Source organism: Cornus florida, unplaced genomic scaffold (assembly GCF_030987335.1).
Source record: "Cornus florida cultivar Cherokee Brave unplaced genomic scaffold, ASM3098733v1 CherokeeBrave_3.0.0_Hap2_Chr05, whole genome shotgun sequence".
NCBI classification, from domain to species: Eukaryota; Viridiplantae; Streptophyta; class Magnoliopsida; order Cornales; family Cornaceae; genus Cornus; species Cornus florida.
The window spans coordinates 109747852-109768869 of record NW_026775575.1 but is presented as its reverse complement, the minus strand read 5'-3'; the positions used below and the strand labels follow the sequence as shown (position 1 = coordinate 109768869).

Sequence of the window (21018 nt, the reverse complement as noted above, 5' to 3'; positions counted from 1 at the left end):
GCCGTACTAAGATGCAACGCTGAACCAAACGCTACTTGAAGTCCTTCCCAGAACTTCGAAGTGAACTTAGCATCCCTATCTGACACAATGGTTACAGGAACTCCATGCAACCTTACAATCTCCTTCACATAAAGAACACCAAGCTTCTCTGCATCATCTGTTGCCTTAATAGGCAAAAAGTGAGCCGTCTTGGTCAATCTGTCAATGATGACCCATACGGCCTCATTGCCCCTTCTTGACCTTGGAAAACCTGTCACAAAATCCATAGCAATATGCTCCCATTTCCATTGCGCTACAGGTAATAGTTGCAACAAACCAGCTGGCCTCTGATGCTCGGCCTTCACCTGCTGACAGGTAAGGCATCTAGCCACAAACTATGCAACATCTTTCTTCATCCCGTTCCACCAATACTGACGTCTTAAATTGTGATACATCTTGGTACCACCTGGATGAACTGCAAAACGGGAAGTATGAAACTCCCGTAAGACGTCCTCACGACAAACCGTAGGAACCACTAACAAACCCCTGAACCGTAGACCCCCATCTGCATGCAAGGCCCAATCTTTCACTGTCTCACCACTAGAGATCAAAGCGTGGATGGCATCTAAGTCCGGGTCCTGTCTCTGTGACTCAATCACTCGTACAACAAGAGTAGGCTGAGCCACAAGACTAAATAAGAATGCCGACTCACTACAACCATCATCATCACAACACTGTAATCCCATCTCTGCCAGATCTTCAAGTATCTTCCACTTCCGAATAGCTAAGCTGGCCAAAGTTCCACGAGATTTTCGGCTTAAGGCATCAGCTACAACATTTGCCTTGCCCGGATGATACTGCAAATCAAAGTTGTAGTCCTCCAAGAATTCGACCTATCGCCTCTGTCTGTTGTTCAAGTCCTTTTAGGAGAAAAGGTACTTGAGACTTTTGTGATCTGAAAATACCTCGAATCTCTCACCATACAAGTAATGTCTCCAACACTTTAAGGCAAATACAACTGCCGCTAACTCCAGATCATAAGTAGGGTAGTTAAGCTCGTGAGTCTTCAACTGTCGAGACCCATAAGCCACTACTCTACCATCCTGCATCAACACACATCCCAACCCGTCACGTGAAGCATCACAATAGATCACATAACCCAAGCCATGCTCAGGTATCACTAACACTGGAGCTGTAGTCAATCTCGTCTTCAACTCCTAAAAAGATGAATCATAGGCCTCATTCCAGACAAACTTGACCCCTTTCCGGGTCAAACGGGTCACAGGAGCTGCCAAATGGGAGAAATCCTTCACAAATCTCCGATAGTGACCCGCTAAACCAAGGAAACTGCGGATCTCAAACACATTCTTGGGTCGCTCCCAAGTCAAAACTGCTTCAACCTTTGATGGATCAACTGATACTCCACCTTCTGAAACAACATGCCCCAAAAACTTCACCTCCTGTAGCCAAAACTCACATTTCTCGTATTTGGCATACAATCGGTGCTCTCGCAAAATCTGTAAAACAATACTCAAATGGACCTCGTGATCTTCCCGAGTCCGTGAGTACACAAGAATGTCATCCACGAAAACTACCACAAACTGGTCCAAGTAATCGTGAAAGACGCGGTTCATCAAGTCCATGAATGCCGCTGGCGCATTAGTTAAGCCAAAAGGCATAACAAGGAACTCATAGTGTCCATACCGTGTACGGAATGCTGTCTTCGGGATATCCTCATCCCTAACCCGCAACTGATAATAGCCAGACCTCAAGTCAATTTTCGAGAAACAACTGGCTCCCCTCAACTGATCAAATAAATCATCTATCCTTGGCAAAGGATACTTGTTCTTGATGGTGGTATGATTTAACTTCCGATAATCGATGCACAACCTCAAAGAACCATCTTTCTTCTTAGCAAACAAGACCGGTGCGCCCCATGGTGACACACTCGGTCGGATGAAGCCTTTCATCCTCAAATCATCAAGCTGTCTTTTTAATTCCTCCAATTCAACTGGTGCCATACGATACGGTGCCATAGAAATCGGCGCGATACCTGGCATTAAATCAATAGAGAACTCCACTCCTCGGTGTGGAGGCAACTCTGTCAAATCCTCCGTAAACACGTCCAGAAAATCACAAACAACCGCAGGATAATCCTCTTTCCCAACATCATCTTCTTCGGCTATAAGGCTAGCCAAGAAGTAATCACCATGACTTCGTCCACAAACTCCATAAATCGATGAAATGTGGGAATCACTCCGATCTCCCACGAAAAAGAAATAGTTTCCTTCTGGAGTGCAAACTGTAATTCTCCCTTTGAAACAATCGATCGTGGCATGAAAGAAGGCCAGCCAATCCATCCCAAGAATGACATCAAAGTTAGTCATCTCTAGGAGGATAAGGTCAAACATAAAGGTCCGCCCGGCTATCACAATGGAGCAATCCCGCACAACTCGGCTCAATGACATTGAAACCCCAACTGGCGTATCAACACATAATGCCCGATCCATGAAACTAACCTCTAACCCCGATGCAAGTGCAAATGATGATGAAATGAAAGAATGAGATGCACCAGAGTCAAACAAAACATGGGCCCAACAACCAAACACTGGAAATATACCTTGAAGAACTGACGGTCCAGAATATGCATCGGTCTATGCCAGTGCAAAAACACGTCCCTGTGGTACTTGTGCCTGAGGACTGCCAACTTGAACACCTGACTGCTGCACTGACATAGTAGGAGTATCCCTCCTAACTGATCGTGAACCATGTGAAGACATAGTAGGCTGTGGTGGTGGTGGTCTGAAACCTGACTGAACTGTAGCCGATTGTGACGGCCTCTGCTGTGACCCTCTGCCACTAATGATGCCTGCTCTCTGACTCAGACAATCACGAATCAAGTGACCCTGCTGGCCACACCCATAACAAGCCTTCGGAGCTGACGAAACTGAAGACGATCTCATCGGACAACTGGACTTGTAATGTCCGGGCTGCTGACACTGATAACAAACAACTGCACTCCTGTCAGATCCAGCTGACATAGGAGTGGTAGGAGCAGATCTTGTAGACTGTTGCCCCTGAAACTGAGATGGACTGCCCTTGTTCCTTTTCCAAGAAGATCCCTCTGAGGATGGCCCTGCACCCCTCTTTTGCTTCAATTGCTCTCTTCTTGCATCATTTTCTCTATTGTCAGCCTCCAGCATCAAAGCCCTTTCCACTGCTTCAGAGTAAACCTTAATAAACTGTGCCGTGAACAACGGCCTCATTCGATCATTAAGACCCGAGACAAACTTCCGAGTCTTGTTAGCTTCATCTCTCACCACTTCTGGAGCAAAACGGCAGAGTGAGGTGAACTTGTTCTCATACTCCGCCACTGACATGTTCCCTTGAATAAGATTATGAAACTGGTCTTGTAACTCCCATCTTTTGGAAAGTGGAAAGTACTTCTCATAAAACAGTTCCTTGAACCTGTCCCAACTCATCTCTTCAATCTTGTACTGGTTAGTGATCGACTTCCACCAAACCTTGGCATCCATAGTAAACTTGTAAGTTGCTAGGATGATCTTCAAGTGATCCTCTGTCATATCCATTGAGGTCAACTGAGTTTCGACTTGATCCATGTAGTTGTCAGCTACCATTGGGTCCGCACCGCCCTCAAACATAACTGGCATCAGCTGAGAAAACCCCTTAATGATCTTGAGACGCTTCTGAGCTGGAGTCTCCTCAACTCGAACTGTAGGTTGTGGTACCAACTGCGGCTGAGCAACAATAGTTGCTCTCACGGCATTTTGCAACAATCGATTCAACTCTAGTGCCATAGAACCTATACCCACTTCTACGGGTACAGGTGCTTCAACATTCTCTTTTCTTGGGGGAACAGCTCTTGGGGGAATCAAGTCCCTAAGAGGCATGTTCTCATCAACTGGCTCCGCCGGATTGGAGCTAGAGCTCTCACCAACATCGCCCCTTGTTGGCCTAAGGCCAACTTCTCTAGGTTCCTCACGCCATGACATTGTGCTATAAAACGAGAAAACGATTCAGAAACATGACACTAAGGTCCACTGTGGATGACTCAACAAGAATTAATACCGTACAACATTTAGCATGCAAGACTATGCAAGAAACATTTTAACATAAATAAGTAAGCAAGTAAGCACATAGGCAGTTAAGCATGCTCATTTAAATAAGATACCACGTAGCAAGTAGTCAAGTAAGCAATACAAACAACATCCCATGCGACTCTATGTAGGCCTCTACCCGTCGTCCTAAAGGTTTTCGAACCTTTGCTCTGGTACCAAATTTGTAACGACTCAAAACTAATACTTTTTAAACAAAAAAATTCGGCATAACCTCCCCTAAAAATGGACCTACCGCAACCTGTTTAAATGCATAATTAACCTGTCATGCAACTAATTTCTGAATTCACGGCAACAAAAGATAATGATACAACCTACTAATCTAGACAATGCTTTAAGCTAGGATTATCCTTCCATTCATCAACAAGTTACATATCATTAAGTTCGCATCCCATATGTCATCAAGTATCATAAGTGTATTACATGATCATGGTTCTTCAAAAGAAATTTACATCATTACACCTTTGGAATTTTACAAAAATGAGGGATGAACAAAGGAGTAGTCTATTACAAAATAACAAGGAAAATGCTCCTCTAGCAATTTTCAAAGTTGGGGTGGATTGTCGTCCACCGGTTCTTTTCCAAGACCTGAAAAAAAAAATATATATATATATATATATATATATATATATATATATATATATATATATATATATATATATATAGATATATGGGTGAGCATATAGCTCAGCAGAGACACTTAAGACACAATTCTTGTGTCCTAGTGAATCCAATCAAAGCATAGGCCAATGGGAGATAGGGATCATACAACATAGGGGATCAAATACAACATACAAGTCAATTCCAAGTATAAACAATGCAATGCAATGAAATGAAATGCAATGCATGTCAATGACACTCCCCATTCTCATTCTCAAAATCATCACTTTCAAACGTTAATACAGCCCGCCCTTTGGTAATCCCGTCGCGACACGAGATGAGGATTGGCTAGTGTCCCTGACCCTTGGTAACCCCGCGGTGTCATTATGGGGCCCAGCTAGCTCAACCACGCTAGGGCGACTCCCTAGTCCCCTCTAGGCTATATTAACCTCCGGCCCGTTGGTAACCCCGCAGCAACCGGGTTTATCAAAACCAATTTTTCCAAACACATCACCCAAAATTCCCATTTTTCTTTTCAAACACCAACATCCCTTCCTATGCAACCCAATAAAATGTATGTATCTTACATGATGTCAATACAATGATAAATGGGAAATTAACACTCTACAACAAGTACCATTTTATATAACATTATAGCATGCTTGTAAAATAATAATCATGATAGAAACTCACTATATAAACATGCTATCTATTCAATCAAGTAACATATATTCATATAACATGGCATATTCTCAAATATCTCAGTTTAAACAAGAATCAAAGCAATCAAACATGCTGTAACACAATTACAAGAGCATGATTCAATATGGAACAAGATTCCATGGCTTAAGATGTCCCTACCTCAAGATTGCACCAAAACCCTAGAAAATGGGTCATCAAATTCGAGCTCCCAAAGAGGACCAAAAGCTGAAATTTCTGATACTGGCACGTAGGGCTCGTCGTTTTGCCTCAAACGGCACCTAAATCCGGCAAGGATTGAGAGAGTAATCAAGGGTTAAAGCTTGAAGTGAAAAAAAGAAAAAAAGAAAAAAGAGAAGGAGCCGAGAGACAAACAGAGAGATGGACGCGAGAGAGAGAAGATGAGGTTACAGTGAAAAAAAACATGGTCTTAACATTTGTGGGTCCCACTTTTTTTTTTTTCTTAATACACACCGCACATAGACATATATATATATATAAAAAGGCAAAAACATTACACTATCTGTTAAAGAAGTAATTTTTAATTTTTTTATCGAGCGAAATATGATAAATAACTTAACCAAAATAGATGAATAAGTTATTTTTGTTAAATTTTAATAAATATATTTTTTGATAAATATTTTACCATAACGAAACTCTAAAAAATAAAAAAATATATTTTACATTAGTGTAAAATATTTTGTTTGTTTTTTTGTTTTTGTTTAATAAATTCAGTATAAGAATAATAAATTGAAAATGGTATAAGAAGAATATATTGACTTTTGATTTGAGGGCAATTATTTTGAGACAATCAAATGAGAAATGGTAAAAAGACGGGGGTGTATAAACCGCTAAAGGAGAAAAAGCATTGGTTTCTCTCATAAAATCATGTTCTTTTAAGATCGATTCGCTTCAAATCCATGCCCACCTCGTCCGTTCGTCACTCAGCAATCACTCTCACCTTCCTGTACGGTGTGCTCTCTGGACATCTACGTAATTTAGACTATTTCCGTCGAATTTTCTCTCACATTCAATGTTTCTCACTATAACACCATGATCAGAGCTTTTTTAAAAAAGCAATTCCCCTGAGGCGAGGTATGCTTCATTGTTTGCTGTTAAGATTTCTTCACTATTTGGAGGGTACAAATTCATGCTAGGATTTTGAGAGATGGGCATCAATCTGATAGGCTTTCTTTTGCTCACTACTTTGATGGACATGTACTGTAGTTGCCACTAGTGTGATGAAGCATGTCAGGTGTTTGACGATATCTCTGAAAGAGATGCCGTGGCTTGGAATGTCCTGATCTCTCTATAATGGAGGGGACGGTGGGTTGCTTCAATTATTACTATATATATATATATATATATTTCTGATTTATGACAATTAATTCTCAGTCGGCCAAAAGGGGTGATTTGCCACATTACCTTATGACGTGGAAAGAGAAAATATAGATTTTTCTGTGTCAGCCAAGCGTCTCGTGTATGTGTGTGTAAAAAGGGTAACAAGTGGGGAAACAAAGAGAGAATAAGAGAAATAAGGCTCAGAGCAATAACAAAGGAAGAAAGAATTCCTTTTTTTCACCAAAGATAACCTATTACAAATGTACTGCCTCTTTGTTCACCATTTCAAAACTTAAGTGTCCGTCTTCACATATTACAAATGTGCTGCCTCATAGTCATTTGCATGGATTCACACATTTTAAGTGCCCCAGCAAAGCCAACATGCATTCACACAGTTTCTTCAAAGCATTTTTAATAAGTGAACAACTTTTCTAATGTAATCATGATGTGGACTCCACCTATATGTAGTTATGTGCATATACATATAGATATTATATAGTATTCCGTCATGTCATAGATAAATCCTTGACTGGGGTTGAACTTAAATTAATGGCAACTGCTCTACTAATGCTTGCCATTGTTTAATTTTTTAATAAAGAGATGAAAATGAATACGCTAGTTATTATTCTTTTGTCTTGAAGAGGGAGAGACCAAGAGCTGTAAATGAAGGGCCTCCTCTGCCTCTTTTTCTGCAACTTTTTGATTTCATACTTGTTGAAGACCTCAGTTGCAGCTGACACATTAACATCTACCCAATCTATAAGCCACGACCAGACCTTAGTTTCATCAGACCAAATCTTCGAATTAGGCTTCTTTAGTCCTGGTGACTCCAAGTTCCAGTACCTTGGCATATGGTACAAAAACTTCCCAATTACAGTTGTCTGGGTAGCAAATAGAGATAACCCCATTACTGATTTGTTGGGGGCTTTGAGTATCAGCAAAGATGGAAGTTTTGTTCTACTTAATGGGAATGGCAGTGTTTTCTGGACTTCAAATTCCGCAGCAGCACCTAAGAGTCTTGTTGTACAGATATTGGATAATGGGAATTTTGTGCTAAGGGATACAAGCAATACTAATCCAGAAAGCTATATATGGCAAAGCTTTGATTATCCGACTGACACGCTGTTACCAGGCATGAAGCTGGGATGAGACTCGAAGGCAGGTCTAAATCGAAATCTTACTTGTTGGAGAAGCTCTGATGATCCTTCGCCTGGCAGTTATTCTTACAACATAGAACTTCATGGACTTCCTCAAACAGTTCTGCGCATGGGATCAAAAGTGCTGTACCGTAGTGGGATATGGTATGAAGATAGATTCAGTGGCCGTCCTGTTCAACTACAAGCTCAGTTTTTAAACCAATTTTTGTTTCAAATTCGGAGGAAATTTATTACATGTATGAAACTATAGATCATTCTATGCGATTGAGGCTTGTCATGGGTCAGTCAGGTCTTGTTCAACACTTCACATGGATGAGTCCTCAACTACAGTGGGTAGTTCTGTTTACAAGCCTGAGAGATCATTGTGACACTTATAACCTGTGTGGACCTTTCGGCCAGTGTGACATTAGTGAGTCAATGAACTGCAAGTGCATGACCGGGTTCATACCAAGATCACCCAACAATTGGGAAGTATATAATACGTAGGGCGGGTGCATTAGAACATTGCCACTGGATTGCAGAAAAGGAGAGGGTTTTGTGAAGTATACCCCGATGAAATTGCCAGATACATTGAATTTCTGGGTGAATGTGAATATGAGCACTAAAGAATGCAGAGAGGAGTGCTTGAAGAACTGCTCTTGTACTGCTTATGCTGAAATGGATACCAGTGGAAATGGAAAGGGCTGTGTGACCTGGTTGGGGGATCTGATCGATGTGAGAAAAGCTAATAATGGTTATGGGCAAGATCTTTATGTGCGGCTCTCTGCTCTAGCACTAAGTAGGCTAAAATTTCATCTTTTCCACATTAGAAAGTTCATTCATTGCACTCACTCTACTCTTCACTTAGATAACTCTAGGTTTGTGTCATAATTGATTCATATCTTCACTAAAACATATTTTTGTGCTTACACATGAGTTACGTCTGATTATTTTTCCTAACATGATTATTAGAGTCAATTGCTTATTCTCGTAAGAGAAAAAGAAGATTGAAGTTGATCACAGTCTTATCACCACTTTTTGCGACTCTGCTCCTGGGTTTTACTGGCTTGTGGCTTGTGCTAATGAAGAGGAAGATGAAGAAAACACACGGAGGTAATGTAGCAACCTATTCTTGCTTTTATGGTAACTCTCAAACGTTTTATCTTTAGTACTTCTATTTTTCCAAAAAGAACTTTATAAATTGTTTATGATTCATGAAAATGTTGAATAGTTTGATTTTTAATAACTTAGGTACCTCCCATATTTCTTCAACTTCATTATCAGGTTAACAAAATTATTGAGCTCATCTACGTGCTGTGACCACTAAACTTGTAGTCATTGAATGTTCAAGTGATGGAGGACAAAAAAATAAATAAATAAGGGTTTTAAAATATAAAATATAATATATATAATATGTAATAATAAAGGGAAAACACATGGGGTACACACCATAGATGTAAAAGGAGTGTTTCCCGTGTGCGTAGAGATATATATAACATATATGTTTTGTGTGGCTGTTGGGCTAAAACGTGAATGGAAACAAACACAAAGAAAGAAAGTCAAAAAGTGAAATAGTGAAGCATGAGATAAGGAATAGGAAAAGCAAACAGTGAACATGAAAACCTAGACAATTGGTTGAAATGTTTCCTAGGTGCATTTGATGTTTTTTTGAAAAATGTCAGTAATGAGCTGTCTAGGTGTTGCGATAGGCCGACTTAAGAATGCGAACCAATCTATGAAAGTTGAAGTGAAGAAAAAGTGACTCGTACATTTATTGTATTGTCGACTATAAATCCCTATAAAAGGATGGAACTTGAAGGGAAATTCATTCAATCATCTTGAAATGAAATTTTGATTAAGAAATTATACACATTTGAGTTTGAAGCTTCTGCGTTGTTGTTATGATCTTCAGCTTCGTCATCTAGTTAAGGATGACTGATTCCTGACCCGCCAACCCAACCCACTCATATCTCCTCCTTTTTATTAAAATTGGGTGAATCATTTTAAAATATTGGTGTAAAAGTCAGATTCAGAGTCTTTAAATGGGTTGAATAGCCCATATTTCACCCGTGCTATAAGAAAACCAGATAGGTTTTCCCAAATTCCCAACACTGCCTCACCCCTCTCTATATATGATTCTCTCTCCGACCCTCTCTAAATTTCTCTCTAAAATTTTCACTCTCTCTTCCATCTCTTACAATTCTCTTTCTTAGGTTCTCGTGCTCCCTCTCTAAGATTCTTTCTCCCTCTCTTCCGGGTCTCTCACAATCTCCTCTCTCTTCCTCAGTCTCTATTTGATGTTAGGTCAGATTTATGTGATGAAAGGGAGGTTTGAGGAAGCTGAGAGAGAGACCCAGAAAGGGCTGATACTGGAGTGGGTAGTCCTTGGGGACAAGAGAATGTCATGGGAAGGTTGGATAGCTTGGACTAGCCTTCTGTTGACGAAGGCAAAGGAGAAATCATGGCCAAACACTATACAATGTTACATACACACACACATAATGTGGCTAAGCTAAAAGTACAGATAAGATTAAATTCATTAGAAGATATGAAGAAATAGTGGTAATGGGTAAGAAATTAAAATGAAGTGTATTTTTTCAAGAAATTAAGGGCTTGCTTGGTTTGTCACTTAGAATGTGAGAATCAAAAAACTGTAAAAAAATTCTACTTGGTTAAAACTAAAAACTCAATTATAAAAACAGTTTTATAATTATCTGAAAACAGTTTTATGTTTTATGAGTTCTTGAAAACTGTTTTTGAGTGACAAATCAAGCAAGTCCTAAATTTTTGATCTAGACGGGTCTGGTCAATCTAAAGGATCGGCTTGTGATAAATGAATGATTCGAATTCTTGTAAATGGCTCAACTCTTAGCGCATGTCAACTTAGATTTTTAATGTGACGAGTGCAAAAAATACCTCTAAAGTTTACTCCGCGTAGCACTTTTACCCCCTATTTGAAAATGTGTGCAAAAACTCTCTTAATCTTTTCACATTGTGCAAAAATACCCCTCAATCAGAAATCTGACATAAATTAGTGCTTTCGAAAATGTTATACCCGCTTTGCCCTTTTACTCTTCTGAAAATACCCAAGGGAGTATATATGCTACTAATATCATAGTATACGGGTGTTATGTGCACATTTCCATATATATATATATATATATATATATATATTTAAACTTTTTTTTCTATATATATCTCTATTTTTCTTTTTTGAAACTTTGAGAATTTGTAAAATAAGGAATTGAATTTTTTGAGATTTCGTGTTTTATATTATTTTTTTTCTTTATTATTATTATTTTTTTGTACCAACATTGTTAAACAAAAAAAAAAAAAAAAAAAAAAAAAAGGAAAAAAATCTCAATATCCGTGTGTACTAGTTTTCAGAGTTTGGAACATATTTGTTTTATTTAGTTTGCACTTTATTTTCGTTTTTTATTTTCCATTTTCTATCTTTACTTTTATTTTTATTTTCTATCTTTATCTTTACTTGTCTATTGTCGGTGTCCTCTAATAGTGTCATTTTCGGTCATTTTATAAATTATTTATTTTTATATATTTTATAAAATGGTTCAGTAAGGGTCCCCTAAAGTTTTCAATTTGATGCAAATAGGTCCCTATGACAAATTTAAACCCTAAGTTGACTAAATTATTTATTTTATAAAATGGTTCAGTGAGGGTAATTCAGTCAACTTAGGGTTTAAATTTATTAGAGAGACCCATTTGCACGAAATTGAAATTTTAAGGGTGTTTTTTGCAAGTGAGGGGTGTGATATGCACTATAAACATACTTTAGGGGTGTTTTTTTGCACTTGGCCCATTTTTAACTTAAAATTTCATAGATTGTATTTAAAGTATTTTCGAAAAGATTGTAGGATTTACCTAATCAGTTCATTTTTTATCCATTTGTATATGATACGAATTAGTCCAAATTAAGAATGGCTTTTATGTTTTTATTTATTGAAGAATGGTTCATCGGCTCATGATGGATTGACCAAACACGTTTTACCCTGACCCATATTTGATCCATTACAAACGGGTTGAATATGGATCACGACCCATTTTGGACCACTCATATTTGACCTGGTCCAAACCCCGACCCAACCCGTCCATATTTGACTCGGTTCCTTTCTTTTGGAATGCTTATACTATTGAGCATGTTGAAGGATAGCATACCCTGTCATCATTGCTTACGTTTCTTTGAAAAAGTTTTATTGCTAAGCCTGCGAGTGACGGTCTACAAAAAGATTATAGTTGAATGTTTTTTCTAAATAAATTATTAACCTTTTTCTAGGTGAAGACTGGGAGTTGCCTCTATTTGATTTCTCCACCATTGTTACGGCTACTAACAACTTTTCCCTAGCAAATCTGCTTGGAGAGGGAGGCTTTGGTCCAGTTTACAAGGTTAATTGTGTAACATTTGGTCATTCATCTCACAAAGAAAGTATATGTCATCACTACGCATCTTGAAAATTGCAGGGAAATCTTTCCAATGGACAAGAAACAGCGGTGAAACGGCTGTCTAGGAATTCAGGACAGGGTCTTGACGAATTCAAGAATGAAATTGCTTTGATAGCCAAACTTCAGCATAGAAATCTTGTCAGGCTATTGGGCTGCAGCATTCAAAGAGAAGAAAGGATGCTAATCTACAAGTATATGCCCAACAAAAGCTTGGATTATTTCGTTTTTGGTATTAACCTATTAATTAGTCCTTTATATGCGTGATTAATATTATCACTTTAATCACTATGCTATTTCTTTGTTATTCAGTTCATGGAGGATAAAAAAAAAATTTAATGTGTGCAGATCAAAATCGCTGTTCTTTATTGCCATGGGGAAAGCGCTTTAACATTGTTATGGGAATTGCACGCGGTCTTCTCTACCTCCACCAAGACTCAAGGTTAAGAATTATTCACAGGGATTTAAAAACTAGCAATATATTGTTAGACAGTGAAATGAGCCCAAAAATTTCTGACTTCGGGTTGGCAAGAATTTTTGAAGGGGGCCAAATTTATGTTAAGACAAGAAGAGTTATTGGAACACAGTAAGTTGCTATATACAGAAACTAAAATTAGAAGTAATTTATATTAGATGCATTTATGAAGTGGCTATATGTGCCCCGAATATATGGTTGATGTAACGACTTGAAAAGATACCAAAATAATAATAAAAATCTATAAAAATTTTGGCATGACTTCCGCAAAAAATGTCCTTCAACAACCTATTGAAATACAAAAAAATAAATACAGTGGCCTCACTGAGCCTTAAATCTAATTTATTATGTCCCAACGCACAATTCAGATATTATACTACATTCCCAAAATGGTTACATACATACAAAAGTCCCGTTCCTCCATCTCATTCAAACATGGAACCCACTTAAGTTGCATCAAATTACAGTTCATAAAATGTAGCTAGAATTAAAAGTCCATAACTTACAACATTATACTAATTAAACTAAAGTGTCACAAGGTAGTTAATATTACATTTACAAAATATTAGAGTCTAATACAAAAGATAACAAAATAGAATGGATCTTCAAGCTCATTTAAACCTGTGGTGGACCGTCGTCCGCCACCTCTTTTCCATATCCTGAAAAAATGTTAAAAATAAGGGGGTGAGCATAAGCTCAGTAGGAAGTGTCTAAGACACACTTCTTTTGTCCCCGTGAATCCATACAATGAATAGATAAAAAGTGAACGGGATCATGCCATCGGAAAACACCCATTCTCAACCACAATAACAAGTATATAACAAATGTCAACCAATCACAAATTTACCACGATGTCATGAAGTGCAATGTTATGCAAATGTCACTCCCCATTTCCGAAACAATTCCGTTTCAATAACCAAACCATTAGTGTAGTCCGACCCAAGGCACCTTCATGGCGTCACGAAAGAAAGGTTGGTTAACTATCCACGACCACAAGGCACCTCCAAGGTGTCGCACCCGGCCTAGTTAACTCAACTACATTCCCTTCTAGACTACACCAACATCACGGACCACTAGGCACCTCCTAGGCGTCCGGTTTTCGCAACACTTTTAGAAAATATTTTCCCCAAAACAATTTTATTTGTTCTAACAATTATTTTTTCCACTTTCTCTTTCCCAATGGATGCATGAATACTTCATACTTCAAATCATTAATTTAACTATATGTTTTCACACATTTCCATTTATATTATCATCACAATTTAATGAAAATTTCTAAACATTCCTTTCCTTTATTTATTTATAACCATAGCATCCATTTTTCTTCAAGACAATAAATAAATAAATAAATAATCATGGAAACATACAACACATTAAACACTAAGCATGCTCATTTACCGTAATGAAAATAGACATGTATATGAACTCAAATAACACAAGGAGTACAATTATCATTGTAATTACAAAGAATTACAACAATAACAAGCTAAGTAATTAAAATTTAGCATGCTTAGAATCAAATTTAAGGGGAAAAATTCACCAAAGGCCAAGAAATTGTAAATTAGAACACCCATACCTCAAATTGATGAAAACCCCCAATTTGAGCCTAAGAACCCTAGAATTTCGAACTCCTTGGAGTGCACCAAATGATGATTGGTTCCTATCAAATTGACGGCCTCGACGAGCTCAACAATTTTGCTTCACAATGCTCTACCAAATTTTAAAGGAATAGAGCTAGATCAAGCTTTGAATGGTGAAAACAAAAATAAAACAAATATTCCAGAGAGAGAACATGGAAACTGCCGAGAGAGAGAATTAAAATGTGTATCTGTAATGGCCTTATGGCCTTTTTGATGTTTTTAATATAGTGGTGGGGCCCACTTGTTTTATTTCTTTTTCTTTTAACATTAATTTTATATAAATACATATATATCACAACATTACATTCTCCCCAACTTTAAAAGATTTCGTTCCCGAAATCAGGCCATACTTAAGGGAGAAAACAACTCTGGATACTTGGAGCGAATCTCCTGTTCGAGCTCCCAAGTAGCCTCCTCAACTCCATGATGCTTCCAAAGAACCTTTACCAACGATATCGTCTTTTTCCTCAACACCTTCTATTGTGTGTCAAGAATCTGAACTGGTCCCTCTTCGTAGGAAACATCCTCATCAATGTCCACATCAACCCAACTCAAAATATGAGACGGATCTGGCTCGTACTTCCGTAACATCGACACATGAAAGACATTATGAACCCTGTCCATCTGTGGTGGCAATGCTAGTCTGTAGGCAACCTCTCCTACGCGGTCCAAGATCTCAAAAGGTCCAATAAATCGTGGCGACAACTTGCCACTCTTCCCGAACCTCATCAACCCCTTCCTTGGAGAAACCCGAAGAAAAACATGGTCTCCCACCTCAAAGGATAGCGGTCGTCTCCGCCTATCTGCATAACTCTTCTGTCGGCTCTGAGCTGTAAGCAATCTCTGTCTGATCAGTTTAATCTTCTCGGTAGTCTCGAGTACAATGTCGGGTCCTAAGGCGATTGTCTCGCCCACCTCAGTCCAACAGACAGGAGACCTACAAGGTCTACCATACAACGCCTCAAATGGAGCCATCTGAATACTCGCCTGATAACTATTGTTGTAGGCAAACTCAATAAGTGGAAGGTGATCCTCCCAACTACCACCCAAGTCAAGTACACAGGCTAGAAACATATCCTCCAAGATCTGGATGGTACGCTCCGACTGGCCGTCCGTCTGTGGATGAAATGCAGTACTAAGGTGCAACGCTGAGCCAAACGCTGCTTGAAGTCCTTCCCAGAACTTCGAGGTGAACTTAGCATCCCTATCCGACACAATAGCCACTAGAATTCCGTGCAATCTCACAATCTCTTTCACATAAAGTACACCGAGTGTCTCTGCATCATCTGTTGCCTTAATAGGCAAGAAGTGAGCCGTCTTGGTCAATCTATCGATAATGACCCATACGGCTTCATTTCCCCTCCGTGACCTAGGAAGACCTGTCACAAAATCCATTGCAATCTCCTCCCATTTCCACTGCGCTACCGGCAACGGCTGTAATAAACCAGCTGGTCTCTGGTGCTCGGCCTTCACCTGCTGACAGGTAAGGCACTTAGCTACAAACTGTGCAACATCCTTCTTCATTCCATTCCACCAATACTGACGTCTCATATTGTGATACATTTTGGTACCACCTCGATGAACTGCAAAGCGGGAAGTATGAAACTCTTGTAAGACGTCCTCACGACAAACTGTAGGAACAACCAACAAACCTTTAAACCGTAGACCTCCATCTGCATGTAAGGTCCAATCCTTCACGGTCTCGCCACTGGAGATCAAAGTGTAAATGGCATCCAAATCTGAATCCTGTCTCTGTGACTCAATCACCCGTCTAACAAGAGTGGGTTGAGCCACGAGAGTAAACAAGAATGCTGACTCACTGCCACCATCATCATCATCAAAACAATACAATCCCATTTCAGCCAAATCTTTCAGCATCTTCCATTTCCGAATGGCTAAACTAGCCAAAGTCCCACGAGATTTTCGGCTTAAAGCATCAGCTACCACATTTGCTTTGCCAGGATGATACTGCAAATCAAAGTTATAATCTTCTAAGAATTCAACCCATCGCCTCTGTCTGTTATTCAAGTCCTTTTGGGAGAAAATGTACTTGAGACTCTTGTGGTCCGAGAACACCTCAAATCTCTCACCATACAAATAATGTCTCCAACACTTCAAAGCAAATACAACTGCCGCTAACTCTAAGTCATGAGTAGGGTAGTTAAGCTCGTGAGTCTTTAACTGTTGAGACCCATAAGCCACTACTCTATCATCTTGCATCAGTATACAACCCAAACCATCACGTGAGGCGTCACAATAGATCACATAACCTAAGCCACGCTCAGGTATCACCAGCACCGGAGCCGTAGTCAACCTTGTTTTCAACTCTTGAAAGGATGACTCACAGGCCTCATTCCATGCAAACTTGATCCCTTTCCTGGTCAATCTAGTCATAGGAGCTGCCAAACGGGAAAAATCCTTCACAAATCTCCGATAATAACCCGCTAGGCCAAGGAAACTCCGGATCTCAAAGACATTCTTGGGTTGCTCCCAACTCAAAACTGCCTCTATTTTTAAAGGATCAACTGAAACCCCACCTTCCGAGACAATATGTCCCAAAAATTTCACTTCTTGCAACCAAAACTCACACTTTTCATACTTGGCGTACAAACGGTGCTCCCGTAGAATCTGCAACACTATACTCAAATGGACCTCGTGCTCCTCCCGAGTCTATGAATACACAAGAATATCAACCACGAAAACTACCACAAACTGATCCAAGTAATCGCGGAAGACACGGTTCATTAAATCCATGAATGCCGCCGGCGCATTGGTTAAACCAAAAGGCATAACAAGAAACTCGTAATGTCCATACCGCATACGGAACGCGGTCTTTGGAATATCCTCCTCTCTAACCCGTAACTAATAATAGCCTGACCTCAAGTCAATCTTCGAAAAACAACTGGCTCCCCTCAACTGATCAAATAAATCATCTATCCTTGGTAAATGATACTTGTTCTTGATGGTGGCATGATTCAACTTTCGGTAATCAATGCACAACCTCAAAGAACCATCTTTCTTCTTAGCGAACAAGACCGGTGCATCCCACGGTGACACACTCGGTCGGATAAAGCCTTTCATCCTCAAATCATCAAGTTGCTTCTTCAAATTTTCTAATTCAATCGGTGCCATACGATACGGTGCCATAGAGATTGGCGCGGTACCAGGCATCAAATCAATAGCAAATTCCACCTCTCGGTGTGAAGGCAACTCAGTCAAGTCCTCCGGAAACACATCCAGAAAATCACGCACAACCGCTGGATAATCAACCCCATAAAACTCAACGTCATCATCGGCGAAAAGACTAGCCAAGAAGAATGTCTGCCGCTCTCGACCCCTAACACCATAAAATGAATGAGTGAGAGGATCACACCGATCTCCCACAAAACAAAAACAATCCCCATCCGGGGTACACACTGAAACTCTGCCCTTGAAACAATCAATGACAGCTTTGAAGGATGACAACCAGTCCATCCCAAGAATGACGTCAAATCCCGTCATCTCGAGAAGGATGAGATCGAACTCAAAAACACGTCCGGCAATTGTGATGGAACAACTCCTACAAACTCTACTAAGAGCAACTGAACCCTCGATAGGCGTGTCAACACAAAGCGGTCTGTCTAACTGACTGACCTCTAAACACAATGCCCGTGCAAATGATAAAGCAATGAATGAATAAGAAGCACCGGAATCAAACAATACACGAGCCCAAGAATGGGACACAAGAAACATACCCCTGACAACTGAAGGACTGGATCGTGACTCGGCTGGAGTGAGTGCAAACACGCGACCCTGGGTCCTCTGCCCCTGGGAACTGCCTGCCTGATTGCCAGACTGCTGAGTAGGTGCACTCGAAAAAGCTCCCCTACCAGGTCGAGAACTCTGGGCTGACATAGCTGGCTGAGACGACTGAGGTGGTGGTGGTGGTCGAAACCCTGACTGAACTGTGGCAGACTGCATCTGCCTCTGCTGTAAATCTCCACCTCTACCCAAACCATTGCCCCGCTGTGGACAATCTTTCACCCTATGGCCCTGCTGGCCACACCCGAAACATCTACCAGACGCCACCTGAATCTGAGTACACTGGGACTTGTGATGCCCTGGCTGCCCACACTTGAAACAAATCATCTGAGCTACCTGTGCCTGAGTGCATTGGGACTTGTAATGTCCCAACTGCCAGCATCTGAAACAAGTAACATTCGGTCTATAAGACCCCATGGACCTTGAAGCTGTGGGTGCAGATCTGACTGGCTGCTGTCCCCTGAACCCTGACTGCTCATGCTTCTGCTTCTTACTTGATTGACCTTCGGAGAAAGTACTCATACCCCTGTTGTGCTTGTAGGACTCCCTGATAGCCTTGTTGTCCTTACTCTCAGCCTCAACCACTAAAGCTTTTCGTACTGCTTTTGCATACTCTGTCGGTTCTGAAGCAGCTACAATTGGCCTAATGGTAAGATCAAGGCCATCAACAAATTTCTTTATCTTTCCTTCTTTATCATTAGCAATTCCCGGTGTAAACCTCAAAAGTGATGTAAACTTGTTTTCATACTCTGTAACTGTCATACTTCCTTGCTTTAACCCATCAAACTCCTTCTTTAGTTCCTTCCGCTTAGGCGCCGGAAAGTACTTCTCATAATACAACTTCTTGAATGTAGCATATGTCATAGTATCCAGATTATGGGTGTGAGAAACGGTCTTCCACCAAATCTCAGCATCACCTACAAAATTGTAAGTAGCCAATGTAATCTTCAATTTGTCCGTTACCAAATTCATGGCATTAATATGCTTTTCCACCCTATCCATGAAACTATCCGCAACAAGCGGATCTGGACCGCCCTCAAACAGAGTTGGCATCAATTTCACAAACTTTGCAATGTGGTAAAGAGTATCATCTAACTCATTTTTCTTTGGAGGTGGTGGTGGTGGTGTCGGTGGTGGCACAAACTGTGACAATGACGCACCTGTCGGTCGATATGCATCAAAAATAGCCTCCTGAACAGCTAACCTCAATTGTTCCCTATTTATCTGAAAAGGTGGGTCAACGGTCCCCCTCGCTTGTCCCTCTCTTGGTGGGACCAAATCACGCAATAAGATATCTTCCTCAACTTGCTCCTGATCCCTTTCCACGGGATTGGAGCTAGAACTTTCCCCGTGATCCCTTCGTGTTGCCATGAAGCTATAAGAAAAGGAAACGGATCAATTACGATGACACTAAAATACGCACGAGAACGGAGTCCTCACACGAATGACTTGACAAGAATGGAAACACATAAACACCTTCCATACTTCCAAAATACCCAACTAAGGATAAACATAATCATAATAATATACAACAACATTAACCACTTAACACGTAATGATATAAGCATTTAAACAATTAAGCATGCCTTTTAAATAATTAACACATAAACATATAAGCATGCAATCACGTAAGCAATTAAACAAGTAAGCAAATAACTCAACTCCCCATGCAATCCTAGGTAGGCCTCTACCTGTCGTCCTAATGGTATTCGAACCATCGCTCTGATACCAAATTTGTAACGACTTGAAAAGATACCAAAATAATAATAAAAACCTATAAAAATTTCTGCATGACTTCCGTAGAAAATGTCCCTCAACAACCTGTTGAAATACAAAAAAATAAATGCAGTGGCCTCACTGGGCCTTAAATCTAACTTATTCCGTCCCAATGCATAATTCAGATATTGTACTACATTCCCAAAATGGTTACATACATACAAAAGTTCCGTTCCTCCATCTCATCCAAACATGGAACCCACTTAAGTTACATCAAATTACAGTCCATAAAATGTAGCTAGAATTAAAAGTCCATAGCTTACAATATTATACTAATTAAACTAAAGTGTCACAAGGTAGTTAATATTACATTTACAAAATATTAGAGTCTAATACAAAAGATAACAAAATAGAATGGATCTTCAAGCTCATCTAAACCTGTGGTGGACCGTCGTCCGCCACCTCTTTTCCATATCCTGAAAAAATGTTAAAAATAAGGGGGTGAACATAAGCTCAGTAGGAAGTGTCTAAGACACATTTCTTATGTCCCCGTGAATCCATACAATGAATAGATAAAAAGTGAACGGGATCATGTCATCGGAAAACACCCATTCTCAACCACAATAACAAGTATATAACAAATATCAACCAATCACAAATTTACCACGATGTCATGAAGTGCAATGTTATGCAAATGTCACTCCACATTTCCGAAATAATTCCGTTTCAACAACCAAACCGTTAGTGTAGTCCGACCCAAGGCACCTCCATGGCGTCACGAAAGAAAGGTTGGTTAACTATCCACGACCACAAGGCACCTCCAAGGCGTCGCACCCGGCCTAGTTAACTCAACTACATTCCCTTCTAGACTACACCAACATCACGGACCACTAGGCGTCTCCTAAGCGTCCGGTTTTCGGAACACTTTTAGAAAATATTTTCCCCAAAATAATTTTATTTGTTCTAACAATTATTTTTCCCCCTTTCTCTTTTCCAATGAATGCATGAATACTTCATGCTTCAAATCATTAATTTAA

The 21018-nt window shown here is 39.8% G+C and overlaps 1 pseudogene; it reads left to right on the top strand.

The window, feature by feature from the left end:
- Positions 1–6204: 6204 nt before the first annotated feature.
- LOC132308501 (G-type lectin S-receptor-like serine/threonine-protein kinase At4g27290) lies at positions 6205–13037 on the top strand (annotated as a pseudogene).
- The last annotated feature ends 7981 nt before the right edge of the window (positions 13038–21018 follow it).